This window comes from Pseudophryne corroboree, chromosome 2 (assembly GCF_028390025.1).
Source record: "Pseudophryne corroboree isolate aPseCor3 chromosome 2, aPseCor3.hap2, whole genome shotgun sequence".
In the NCBI taxonomy this organism is placed as follows: domain Eukaryota; kingdom Metazoa; phylum Chordata; class Amphibia; order Anura; family Myobatrachidae; genus Pseudophryne; species Pseudophryne corroboree.
Genome location: NC_086445.1, coordinates 57,564,875 through 57,578,097, shown reverse-complemented (window position 1 = coordinate 57,578,097; position 13,223 = coordinate 57,564,875). Strand labels below are relative to the sequence as shown.

The window sequence follows — 13,223 nt, the reverse complement described above, 5'->3', positions numbered from 1 at the left end:
TCAGTGCTCTCTGCCTGGTGCAGTGTGCCTCAGTGCTCTCTACCTGGTGCAGTGTGCCTCAGTGCTCTCTACCTGGTGCAGTGTGCCTCAGTGCTCTCTACCTGGTGCAGTGTGCCTCAGTGCTCTCTACCTGGTGCAGTGTGCCTCAGTGCTCTCTACCTGGTGCAGTGTGCCTCAGTGCTCTTTACCTGGTGCAGTGTGCCTCAGTGCTCTCTACCTGGTGCAGTGTGCCTCAGTGCTCTCTACCTGGTGCAATGTATCTCAGTGCTCTCTACCTGGTGCATTGTGCCTCAGTGCTCTTTACCTGGTGCAATGTGTCTCAGTGCTCTCTACCTGGTGCAATGTGCCTCAGTGCTCCCTACCTGACGCAATGTGTATAATGTGCTCTATCTGACGCAATGTGTATAATGTGCTCTATCTGGCGCAATATGTATAACGTGCTCTACCTGGCGCAGTGTGTATAGGAGGTTCTAACTGGTGCAATGTGTATTAGGGGCACTACCTTCCCCACGAAACAACGCCCCTAGATTTTTGCTGCGCACCTTCGGTGCGCACTGTCCATGTTTTGGCCATAGGAATGGGAGCACCAAGCATTATAGTATGTACCTAAGTTTGCCCATCTAACTTAAAAATGTGCCCTCCCGAATGAAAAATGTGCCCTCCCCGTGATCAGCACCCTGCCCTAAAAAAAAATACCACAGTGAACACTAATTATATTGGCACACCGCTGCGCCAAAGCATCTCCATGGAGACCTGGCGGGTGAGGGAGCACTGTAGGTGTACTATAATGGTATGCTGGTGTCTGTTTTATTGTAATGACTGACTTGGAGTGCGTCCACTTTCTATGTGTATCTATATTACTATTGGGAAAGGTACCTGAGCACGCTGCTACTGTTCACCCTGGGTGCCGGATAGCTACATATGGTATGTGTGTGTATGTGTAGGGGGGCACCAAAATGTATCATGCCTCCGGGTGACTAGGACGAACTTACGCCACTGACTATACCTATTATTGGCAATATATAGCGCGGAAAGTCTCTGGGTACAAAGTACACGACACAGGGATTTTTTCTTTAGGCGGGAGTGTCTGTGGTGTGATTGTGCACATGTGTGACATGTCTGAGGCAGGGAGCTCTTCCCCTGAGGGAGCCATTTTAGGGACACAGAGTTGTAATGTGGTGGCGCTGCCGTCACACCAAGAGCCTGAATGGGTGATAGAATTACGTGATAGTGTGAATCATATCAGTTAGAGATTGGATAAGTCTAAGTCTCATGCAGAAAACTGAAAATAATCTGTTGAAGATGTGATTTTTAATAGTTCTGCCTTTCATCCACAGGGGACCCTCTGGGTCACATAAAAGGTCATTTGCACAAGTAGTACAAACTGATACCGACACAGACTCTAATTCCTGTGTTGACACTAGTGATATCCAGGGGAATAGATCCAAAGTTAGCGAAAAACATTCAAAACATGTTTGTTGCTATAAAGGAGGTGTTAGAAGTGATGGAGCCCCCTCATTTACCACAGGAGAAGGCTTATTTTAATAAAGAAAAGAAAAGTAATGTAACTTTCCCTCCATATCATGAGCTGAACAGTCTCTTTGAGGGAGTCTGGTTTAACCCCAAAAGAAATTTCAGATTCCCAAAAGAATTCAGGCAGCTTACCCTTTCCCTGCAGAGGACAGGAAAAGGTGGGAGTCACCCTCCATTTTAGACAGTGCCCTGTCACGGTTAAAGAAAAAGGTGATTCTCTCTGCGCCTGGAACGGCTTCACTTTGGGAGCCGGCAGACCGCAAGTTGGAGACTACGTTGTAATCTATTTATGTGGCCATTGGGACACTACTCAGGCCTACCATTACCTGTGCGTGGGTGAGTAGTGCTATTAAAAAGTGGTCAGAAAAATTGTCATCAGACATTGACACAATAGATAAAGACGAGATACTCCTAATGTTAGGTCATATAAAAGACGCGGCTGCTTACATGCTAGAAGCCATGAAAGATATTGGTCTTTTGGGATCAAGAGCCGCTACCATGGCAATCTCAGCACGGAAGGCGTTGTGGATTCGCCAATAGAATGCTGACGTAGATTCCAAAAGGAATATGGAGGCTCTCCCGTATAAAGGTGAGGCCTAGCTTGGAGATGGGCTGGATGCTTTAGTTTCTGTGGCTACCACGGGTAAGTCGACATTCTTGCCTAATACTCCTGCACCGGCCAAAAAGACACATCACTCTCAGATGCAGTCCTTTCGGCCTAATAAATACAAAAAGGGTAAAGGTTCCCCTTTCTTTGTGGGTAAAGGAAGGGGAAAAGGGACAAAAGTCCTTAGTGTCTCCAGAATTTCAGGAGCAGAAATCAACCTCTGCCTCTGCCAAATCTTCAGCATGACGCTGGGGCTCCCTTGCGGGAGTCCGCCCAGGTGGGGACACGTCTGAAACTCTTCAATCAGTTTTGAGTTCAATCTGGCCTGGACCCGTGGGTCGTACAAATAGTGTCCCACGTGTACAAACTGGAGTTTCAAGTCATTTCCCCATGCTGTATTTTCAAATCGACCTTACCAGCTTCTATCCCAGACAGGGAAGTGGTGGCAGCAGCAATACAAAAATTTTGTCAGGATCAAGTCATTGTCCTGATTCCCTTGTTACAACAAGGAGAAGGGTTTTATTCAAGCCTATTCGTAGTTCCTGAAGCCGGACGGCTCGGTCAGACCGATTCTAAACCTGAAAACTCTGAATCTCTACCTGCAAAGGTTCAAGTTCAAGATGGAATCTCTGAGGGCAGTGAATTCCAGTCTGGAGGAAAGAGACTTCATGGTGTCAGTGGACATAAAATATGCCTACTTACATGTTTCTATCTATCCTCCGCATCAGGCTTATCTGAGATTTGCAGTGCAGGATTGTCATTACAAATTTCAGACGTTGCCGTTCGGCTCTCCACGGCACCGAGGGTCTTCACCAAGGTGATGGCGGAGATGATGGTCCTCCTTCGACAGCAAGGAGTCAATATAATTCCTTACCTGGACGATCTTCTGATAAAAGCGAGGTCCAGGGAAAGGTTGGTGCAGAATATTGCACTCACCCTGACAGTACTTCAACTACACGGTTGGATCATACATTTTCCAAAGTCACAGTTTGAACAGACGACAAGATTATCGTTTCTGGGGATGATACTGGACACAGAAGTACAGAGGGTATTTCTTCCAGTAGAAAAGGCTCTGGAAATCCAGAGTATGGTCAAACAAATTCTGAAACCAACGAGAGTGTCGATTCATCAATGCATTCATTTGTTGGGGAAGATGGTAGCGGCCTAAGAGGCCATACAGTTTGGCCGATTCCAAATAATCCTGTCATCCAAAGCCAGAATTTCGCTCCTGTGTTGGCTACACAGTTCTCACCTACTAGAGGGACGCAGGTTCGGGATTCAGGACTGGGTCCTAGTAACCACGGATGCAAGTCTCTGAGGCTGGGGAGCAGTCACACAGAGGGAAACCTTCCAAGGAAGATGGTCAAGTCAAGAAACTTGTCTTCACATAAACGTTCTGGTGTTGAGAGCCATTTACAACGGTCTTCTTCAAGCGGGGCATCTTCTACAAGATCAACCCGTACAGATCCAGTCGTACAATGTAACAGCAGTCGCGTACATAAACCGTCAGGGCGGAATGAAAAGCAGAACGGCAATGGCAGAGATGACAAAGATTCTCCTCTGGGCAGAAAGACATGCAAGAGCTCTGTCGGGTGGACAACTGGGAAGCAGACTTCCTCAGCAGACACGATCTCCGTCCAGAAGAATAGGGCCTCCACCAAGAAGTCTTCGCAGAGGTGACAAGTCTTTGGGGGGTTCCTCAAGTAGACATGATGGCATCTCGTCTCAACAAGAAGCTTTGGAGATATTGTTCCAGGTTGAGAGACCCTCAAGCAATAGTAGTGGATGCACTAGTGACCCAGTGGGTGTTTCGGTCGGTGTATGTCTTCCCTCCACTTCCACTCATACCGTAAGTTCTCAAGATCATAAGAAGAACAGGAGTTCGAGTGATCCTCATTGTCCCAGACTGGCCAAGGAGAACTTGGTATCCAGATCTTCAGGAGTTGCTCATGAAGATCCGTGGCCTCTTTCTCTTCGCGAGGACCTGCTGCAGCAGGGGCCATGCGTGTATCAAGACTTACCGCGGCTACGTTTGATGGCATGGCTGTTGAGCGCCGGATCCTAGCCCGAAAGGGTATTCCCAAAGAAGTCATTCCCACTCTTATTCAGGCCAGGAAAGGAGTAACGTCTAGACATTACCACCGTATTTGGAGAAAATATGTGTCTTGGTGTGAAACCAAGAAGGCTCCAATGGAAGAGTTTCAGTTAGGACGTTTTCTCCCTTTTCTCCAGGCGGCTGTGGATGCGGGCCTACGATTGGGTTCAATCAAGGTCCAGAATTCAGCCTTGTCCGTTTTCTTTCAGAAACAATTGGCCTCCCTTCCAGAAGTTCAGACATTTGTGAAAAGGGGTTCTGCACATTCAACCTCCATTTGTGCCTCCTGTGGCACCATGGGATCTTAACGTGGTGTTGCAGTTCCTTCAATCGGATGGGTTTGAACCTCTCCAGGAGATAGAGTTGAAGTTTCTCACCTGGAAAGTGGTTATTCTGTTGGCCTTGGCATCCGCAAGGAGGGTGTCTGAGTTAGGGGCCTTACTTGATTTTCCATGAAGATAGAGCGGAGTTAAGAACTCGTCAGCAATTTCTTCCAAGGGTGGTATCTTCTTTCCATATAAACCAACCTATTGTGGTGCCAGTGGCTACTGACACCTTCGCTGCTTCAAAGTCTCTGGATATGGTCAGGGCTTTGAGAATTATGTCGCGAGAACAGCTCGGATACGGAAAACAGAGGCTCTATTTGTCCTTTATGCTCCCAACAAGATTGGGTGTCCTGCTTATAAGCAGACTATTGCGTGCTGGATCAGAGGTACGATTCAGCACGCTCATTCCACGGCAGGATTGCCGATGCCGAATTCGGTGAATGCCCATTCTACTAGGAAGGTGGTCTCATCCTGGGCGGCTGCCCGGGGGGTCTCGGCATTACAACTTTACCGAGCAGCTACTTGGTCAGGGGAAAACACATTTGCTAAGTTTTGCAAGTTTGACACCTTGGCCGATGAGGACCTAAAGTTTGGTCAATCGGTGCTGCAGGGACATCCGCACTCTCCCACCCGTACTGGAGCTTTGGTATAACCCCATAGTACTGAAGTGGACCCCAGCATCCTCTAGGACGTATGAGAAAACAGGATCTTAATACCTACCGGTAAATCCTTTTCTTCTAGTCCGTAGAGGATGCTGGGCACCCAGCCCAGTGCGTACTTTACCTGCAGTTGTTAATTTGTTGAAAATGGTTTCAGCACATTTGCTGTAATATTCATGCCCGTTGGCATGTGTTTTGTTAAACGCCATGTTGTGTGGCATCGTTGAAGTGTGAGCTGGTATGGATCTCACCATTAACTTAAAAGTAAATCCTTTTCTCAAAAATGTCCGTCTCCCTGGGCACAGTTCCTATACTGAGGTCTGGAGGAGGGGCATAGAGGGAGGAGCCAGTTCACACTCTGATAAAGTCTTAATGTGCCCATGGCTCCTGCGGAACCGTCTATACCCCATGGTACTGAAGTGGACCCCAGCATCCTCTACGGACTAGGAGAAAAGGATTTACTGGTAGGTATTAAAATCCTGTGTTTTTTTTTTTTTAAAGAGTTAGGCACAGGGAGGCTGCTGGTAACAGCCTCCCTGCTTTGTGGGACTTAGGGGGGGAGTAGGAACCAACCCTAGAGATTAATGGCCCCTATCTCCGCTGACAGAACACTGAGCTCCCGAGGGTGTCGATCGCAAGCCCCTGAGGCGACCACTCGCTCCCGCAGCACTGCCGCCACCCCCTAACAGAGCCAGAAGACGTCAGTGGTGAGTAGGACGCCGGCGCCCCGACAAGCGGGAAGCCGATGAGAATGGCGGCATCAGGGTGGGTGCGCAGCGCTGATGCTACGCACCGGAGGGCTCAGAGGTACAGTGTACCGCACTGTGAGGGGCACCCTGGGCCAGCGCAAACACCCTTACACTAGTCACTATTGCTATCAGGGACATCTGTACTACTGCTAGCGCCATTACCTCAGGCTAGTATAATCTGTATAAGTGCAGGAAGATGTGCCATTTTACGGGGAGGAGCTTCTCCTCAGAGCGGATCCAGCACTCACCAGCACCATTTTCTCCCTGCAGATCACACTACAGAGACGGTGACAGGGAGCGCTGCCATTCACATAACTCCAGCTATCCTGTCCGGTACCAGGGGGTTATAGATAGTGATGAGCGGGTTCGGTTTCTCGGAAACCGAACCCCCCCGAACTTCACCTTTTTTACACGGGTCCGAGGCAGGTTAGAACCTTCCCGCCTTGCTCGGCTAACCCGAGCGCGCCCGAATGTCATCATCCCGCTGTCGGATTCTCGCGAGATTCGGATTCTATATAAGCAGCCGCGCGTCGCCGCCATTTTTTCACTCGTGCATTGGAGATGATAGGGAGAGGACGTGGCTGGCGTCCTCTCCGTTTATTGTAGAAGACAGTTGATTGGTTTATTGCTTAATTGTGGGGAGGACTGGGGAGCAGCTGTTAGGAGGAGTACAGTGCAGAGTTTTGCTGATAAGTGACCACCAGTTTTTATCCGTTCTCTGCCTGAAAAAAACGCTCCATATCTGTGCTCAGTGTGCTGCATAATATATCTGTGCTCACACTGCTTTATTGTGGGTACTGGGGAGCAGCTGTATTATATAGCAGGAGTACAGTGCAGAGTTTTGCTGACAGTGACCACCAGTATACGTTGTCTGCCTGAAGAAAAACACTCTATATCTGTGCTCAGTGTGCTGCATATATCTGTGCTCACACTGCTTTATTGTGGGTACTGGGGAGCAGCTGTATTATATAGCAGGAGTACAGTGCAGAGTTTTGCTGACCGTGACCACCAGTATACGTTGTCTGGCTGAAAAACACTCCATATCTGTGCTCAGTGTGCTGCTTTATTGTGGGGACTGGGGACCACCAGTATAATTAATATTATATAGGAGGAGTACAGTGCAGAGTGCACTGCTGTACCTACCTCTGTGTCGTCATCCATTAAGTATACTATCCATCTACATTCTATACCTGTGGTGCATTTTAGTTTTGCAGTTTGCTGACACAGTGTCCACCAGTATACTATATATAGCAGTACGGTAGGCCACTGCTGTACCTACCTCTGTGTCGTCACTCGTCATCCATTAAGTATACTATCCATCTACATTCTATACCTGTGGTGCATTTTAGTTTTGCAGTTTGCTGACAGTGTCCACCAGTATACTATATATAGCAGTACGGTAGGCCACTGCTGTACCTACCTCTGTGTCGTCACTCGTCATCCATTAAGTATACTATTATCCATCTACATTCTAAACCTGTGGTGCATTTTAGTTTTGCAGTTTGCTGACACAGTGTCCACCAGTATACTATATATAGCAGTACGGTAGGCCACTGCTGTACCTACCTCTGTGTCGTCACTCGTCATCCATTAAGTATACTATTATCCATCTACATTCTATACCTGTGGTGCATTTTAGTTTTGCAGTTTGCTGACACAGTGTCCACCAGTATACTATATATAGCAGTACGGTAGGCCACTGCTGTACCTACCTCTGTGTCGTCACTCGTCATCCATTAAGTATACTATTATCCATCTACATTCTATACCTGTGGTGCATTTTAGTTTTGCAGTTTGCTGACACAGTGTCCACCAGTATACTATATATAGCAGTACGGTAGGCCACTGCTGTACCTACCTCTGTGTCGTCACTCGTCATCCATTAAGTATACTATTATCCATCTACATTCTATACCTGTGGTGCATTTTAGTTTTGCAGTTTGCTGACAGTGTCCACCAGTATACTATATATAACAGTACGGTAGGCCACTGCTGTACCTACCTCTGTGTCGTCACTCGTCATCCATTAAGTATACTATTATCCATCTACATTCTATACCTGTGGTGCATTTTAGTTTTGCAGTTTGCTGACACAGTGTCCACCAGTATACTATATATAGCAGTACGGTAGGCCACTGCTGTACCTACCTCTGTGTCGTCACTCGTCATCCATTAAGTATACTATTATCTATCTACATTCTAAACCTGTGGTGCATTTTAGTTTTGCGCAGTAAATATAGTAGTAGGCCATTGCTATTGATACTGGCATATAATTCCACACATTAAAAAATGGAGAACAAAAATGTGGAGGTTAAAGGGAAAGATCAAGATCCACTTCCACCTCGTGCTGAAGCTGCTGCCACTAGTCATGGCCGAGACGATGAAATGCCATCAACGTCCTCTGCCAAGGCCGATGCCCAATGTCATAGTAGAGAGCATGTAAAATCCAAAACACAAAAGTTCAGTAAAATGACCCAAAAATCTAAATTAAAAGCGTCTGAGGAGAAGCATAAACTTGCCAATATGCCATTTACGACACGGAGTGGCAAGGAACGGCTGAGGCCCTGGCCTATGTTCATGGCTAGTGGTTCAGCTTCACATGAGGATGGAAGCACTCATCCTCTCGCTAGAAAAAATAAAAGACTTAAGCTGGCAAAAGCACAGCAAAGAACTGTGCGTTCTTCTAAATCACAAATCCCCAAGGAGAGTCCAATTGTGTCGGTTGCGATGCCTGACCTTCCCAACACTGGACGGGAAGAGCTTGCGCCTTCCACCATTTGCACGCCCCCTGCAAGTGCTGGAAGAAGCACCCGCAGTCCAGTTCCTGATAGTCAAATTGAAGATGTCACTGTTGAAGTACACCAGGATGAGGATATGGGTGTTGCTGGCGCTGGGGAGGAAATTGACAAGGAGGATTCTGATGGTGAGGTGGTTTGTTTAAGTCAGGCACCCGGGGAGACACCTGTTGTCCGTGGGAGGAATATGGCCATTGACATGCCTGGTCAAAATACAAAAAAATCAGCTCTTCGGTGTGGAATTATTTCAACACAAATGCGGACAACAGGTGTCAAGCCGTGTGTTGCCTTTGTCAAGCTGTAATAAGTAGGGGTAAGGACGTTAACCACCTCGGAACATCCTCCCTTATACGTCACCTGCAGCGCATTCATCATAAGTCAGTGACAAGTTCAAAAACTTTGGGTGACAGCGGAAGCAGTCCACTGACCACTAAATCCCTTCCTCTTGTAACCAAGCTCCTGCAAACCACACCACCAACTCCCTCAGTGTCAATTTCCTCCTTACCCAGGAAAGCCAATAGTCCTGCAGGCCATGTCACTGTCAAGTCTGACGAGTCCTCTCCTGCCTGGGATTCCTCCGATGCATCCTTGAGTGTAATGCCTACTGCTGCTGGCGCTGCTGTTGTTGCTGCTGGGAGTCGATCGTCATCCAAGAGGGCAAGTCGGAAGACCACTTGTACTACTTCCAGTAAGCAATTAACTGTCCAACAGTCCTTTGCGAGGAAGATGAAATATCACAGCAGTCATCCTGCTGCAAAGCAGATAACTCAGGCCTTGGCAGCCTGGGCGGTGAGAAACGTGGTTCCGGTATCCATCGTTAATTCAGAGGCAACTATAGACTTGATTGAGGTACTGTGTCCCCGGTACCAAATACCATCTAGGTTCCATTTCTCTAGGCAGGCGATACCGAAAATGTACACAGACCTCAGAAAAAGACTCACCAGTGTCCTAAAAAATGCAGTTGTACCCAATGTCCACTTAACCACGGACATGTGGACAAGTGGAGCAGGGCAGACTCAGGACTATATGACTGTGACAGCCCACTGGGTAGATGTATTGCCTCCCGCAGCAAGAACAGCAGCGGCGGCACCAGTAGCAGCATCTCGCAAACGCCAACTCGTTCCTAGGCAGGCTACGCTTTGTATCACCGCTTTCCAGAATAGGCACACAGCTGACAACCTCTTACGGTAACTGAGGAAGATCATCGCAGAATGGCTTACCCCAATTGGACTCTCCTGGGGATTTGTGACATCGGACAACGCCAGCAATATTGTGCGTGCATTACATCTGGGCAAATTCCAGCACGTCCCATGTTTTGCACATACATTGAATTTGGTGGTGCAGAATTATTTAAAAAACGACAGGGGCGTGCAAGAGATGCTGTCAGTGGCCCGAAGAATTGCGGGCCACTTTCGGCATTCAGGCACCGCGTACAGAAGACTGGAGCACCACCAAACATTCCTGAACCTGCCCTGCCATCATCTGAAGCAAGAGGTGGTAACGAGGTGGAATTCAACCCTCTATATGCTTCAGAGGATGGAGGAGCAGCAAAAGGCCATTCAAGCCTATACATCTGGCCACGATATAGGCAAAGGAGGGGGAATGCACCTGACTCAAGCGCAGTGGAGAATGATTTCAACGTTGTGCAAGGTTCTGCAACCCTTTGAACTTGCCACACGTGAAGTCAGTTCAGACACTGCAAGCCTGAGTCAGGTCATTCCCCTCATCAGGCTTTTGCAGAAGAAGCTGGAGACATTGAAGGAGGAGCTAAAAACAGAGCGATTCCGCTAGGCATGTGGGACTTGTGGATGGAGCCCTTAATTCGCTTAACCAGGATTCACGGGTGGTCAATCTGTTGAAATCAGAGCACTACATTTTGGCCACCGTGCTCGATCCTAGATTTAAAACCTACGTTGTATCTCTCTTTCCGGCAGACACAAGTCTGCAGAGGTTCAAAGACCTGCTGGTGAGAAAATTGTCAAGTCAAGCGGAACGTGACCCGTCAACATCTCCTCCTTCACATTCTCCCGCAACTGGGGGTGCGAGGAAAAGGCTAAGAATTCCTAGCCCACCCGCTGGCGGTGATGCAGGGCAGTCTGGAGCGAGTGCCACTGCTGACATCTGGTCCGGACTGAAGGACCTGCCAATGATTACTGACATGTCGTCTACTGTCACTGCATATGATTCTCTCACCATGGAAAGAATGGTGGAGGATTATAAGAGTGACCGCATCCAAGTAGGCACATCAGACAGTCCGTACGTATACTGGCAGGAAAAAGAGGCAATTTGGAGGCCCTTGCACAAACTGGCTTTATTCTACCTAAGTTGCCCTCCCTCCAGTGTGTACTCCGAAAGAGTGTTTAGTGCAGCCGCTCACCTTGTCAGAAATCGGCGTACGAGGTTACTTCCAGAAAATGTAGAGAAAATGATGTTCATCAAAATGAATTATAAACAATTCCTCCGTGGAGACATTCACCAGCAGCAATTGCCTCCAGAAAGTACACGGGGACCTGAGATGGTGGATTCCAGTGGGGACGAATTAATAATCTGTGAGGAGGGGATGTACACAGTGAAAGGGGTGAGGAATCGGAGGATGATGATGAGGTGGACATCTTGCCTCTGTAGAGCCAGTTTGTGCAAGGAGAGATTGATTGCTTCTTTTTTGGTGGGGGCCCAAACCAACCAGTCATTTCAGTCACAGTCGTGTGGCAGACCCTGTCGCTGAAATGATGGGTTCGTTAAAGTGTGCATGTCCTGTTTATACAACATAAGGGTGGGTGGGAGGGCCCAAGGACAATTCCATCTTGCACCTCTTTTTTCTTTCATTTTTTTTTGCATCATGTGCTGTTTGGGGACAATTTTTTGGAAGTGCCATCCTGTCTTGATTGACACTGCAGTGCCACTCCTAGATGGGCCAGGTGTTTGTGTCGGCCACTTGTGTCGCTTAGCTTAGTCAAACAGCCACCTTGGTGCACCTCTTTTTTTCTTTGCATCATGTGCTGTTTGGGGACAATTTTTTGGAAGTGCCATCCTGTCTTGATTGACACTGCAGTGCCACTCCTAGATGGGCCAGGTGTTTGTGTCGGCCACTTGTGTCGCTAAGCTTAGTCACACAGTCACCTTGGTGCGCCTCTTTTTTTCTTTGCATCATGTGCTGTTTGGGGACAATTTTTTGGAAGTGCCATCCTGTCTTGATTGACACTGCAGTGCCACTCCTAGATGGGCCAGGTGTTTGTGTCGGCCACTTGTGTCGCTTAGCTTAGTCAAACAGCCACCTTGGTGCGCCTCTTTTTTTCTTTGCATCATGTGCTGTTTGGGGACAATTTTTTGGAAGTGCCATCCTGTCTTGATTGACACTGCAGTGCCACTCCTAGATGGGCCAGGTGTTTGTGTCGGCCACTTGTGTCGCTTAGCTTAGTCACACAGTCACCTTGGTGCGCCTCTTTTTTTCTTTGCATCATGTGCTGTTTGGGGACAATTTTTTGGAAGTGCCATCCTGTCTTGATTGACACTGCAGTGCCACTCCTAGATGGGCCAGGTGTTTGTGTCGGCCACTTGTGTCGCTTAGCTTAGTCAAACAGCCACCTTGGTGCGCCTCTTTTTTTCTTTGCATCATGTGCTGTTTGGGGACTATTTTTTAAATCTGCCATCCTGTCTGACACTGCAGTGCCACTCCTAGATGGGCCAGTTGTTTTTGTCAGTCACTTGGGTCGCTTAGCTTAGCCACACAGCTACCTCATTGCACCTCTTTTTTTCTTTGCATCATGTGCTGTTTGGGGACTATTTTTTAAATCTGCCATCCTGCCTGACACTGCAGTGCCACTCCTAGATGGGCCAGGTGTTTGTGTCGGCCACTTGTGTCGCTTAGCTTAGTCACACAGCCACCTTGGTGTGCCTCTTTTTTTCTTTGCACCATGTGCTGTTTGGGGACAATTTTTTGGAAGTGCCATTGTTACAGAGTAATTCCATATATCCATTTTAGAGATACAAAGAATGAATGATAATATTGGCTTCTGTAACCTGAAGCCTAATTAACATCCCTACACTGTAGCCTTGGCAGAATAGACAATCCCAGCACATGGCCAGATCAGCCCACTGATACAGCTAGCCCACATGCTGTGAAAGACACACCCACAGGTAATATACCTGAGCACTTGAAATCAGAGCCCACTCTCTCCCAAATCCACTGAGGCAGATGTACAGTAGCTACACACAGCTACAAAGCTCTCAGAAGCATGGCTTGCTCATCACCAGGAACGATCTCCTTACTAAGGCTAAGTATCATACACAATATCTCATAGATAAATAGCATAGAATAGTTAAATATGTGTATGTGGTAAAGTAGTTGTGAAATGATTGGCATAGAATAGTTAAATATGTGTTTGTGGTAAAGTAGTTGTAAAATGATTGGCATAGAATAGTTAAATATGTAAATACAAATGGCTTAAGGTTAATGGTA

The 13,223-nt window shown here is 47.6% G+C and overlaps 1 long non-coding RNA gene across 1 annotated transcript in view; it reads left to right on the top strand.

Annotated features, from left to right (window-relative positions):
• LOC134998088 (uncharacterized) overlaps nt 1-13,223 on the top strand; it is an 80,774-nt gene that overhangs the window by 1,780 nt on the left and 65,771 nt on the right. The gene's annotated exons all lie outside the window — the stretch shown is intronic.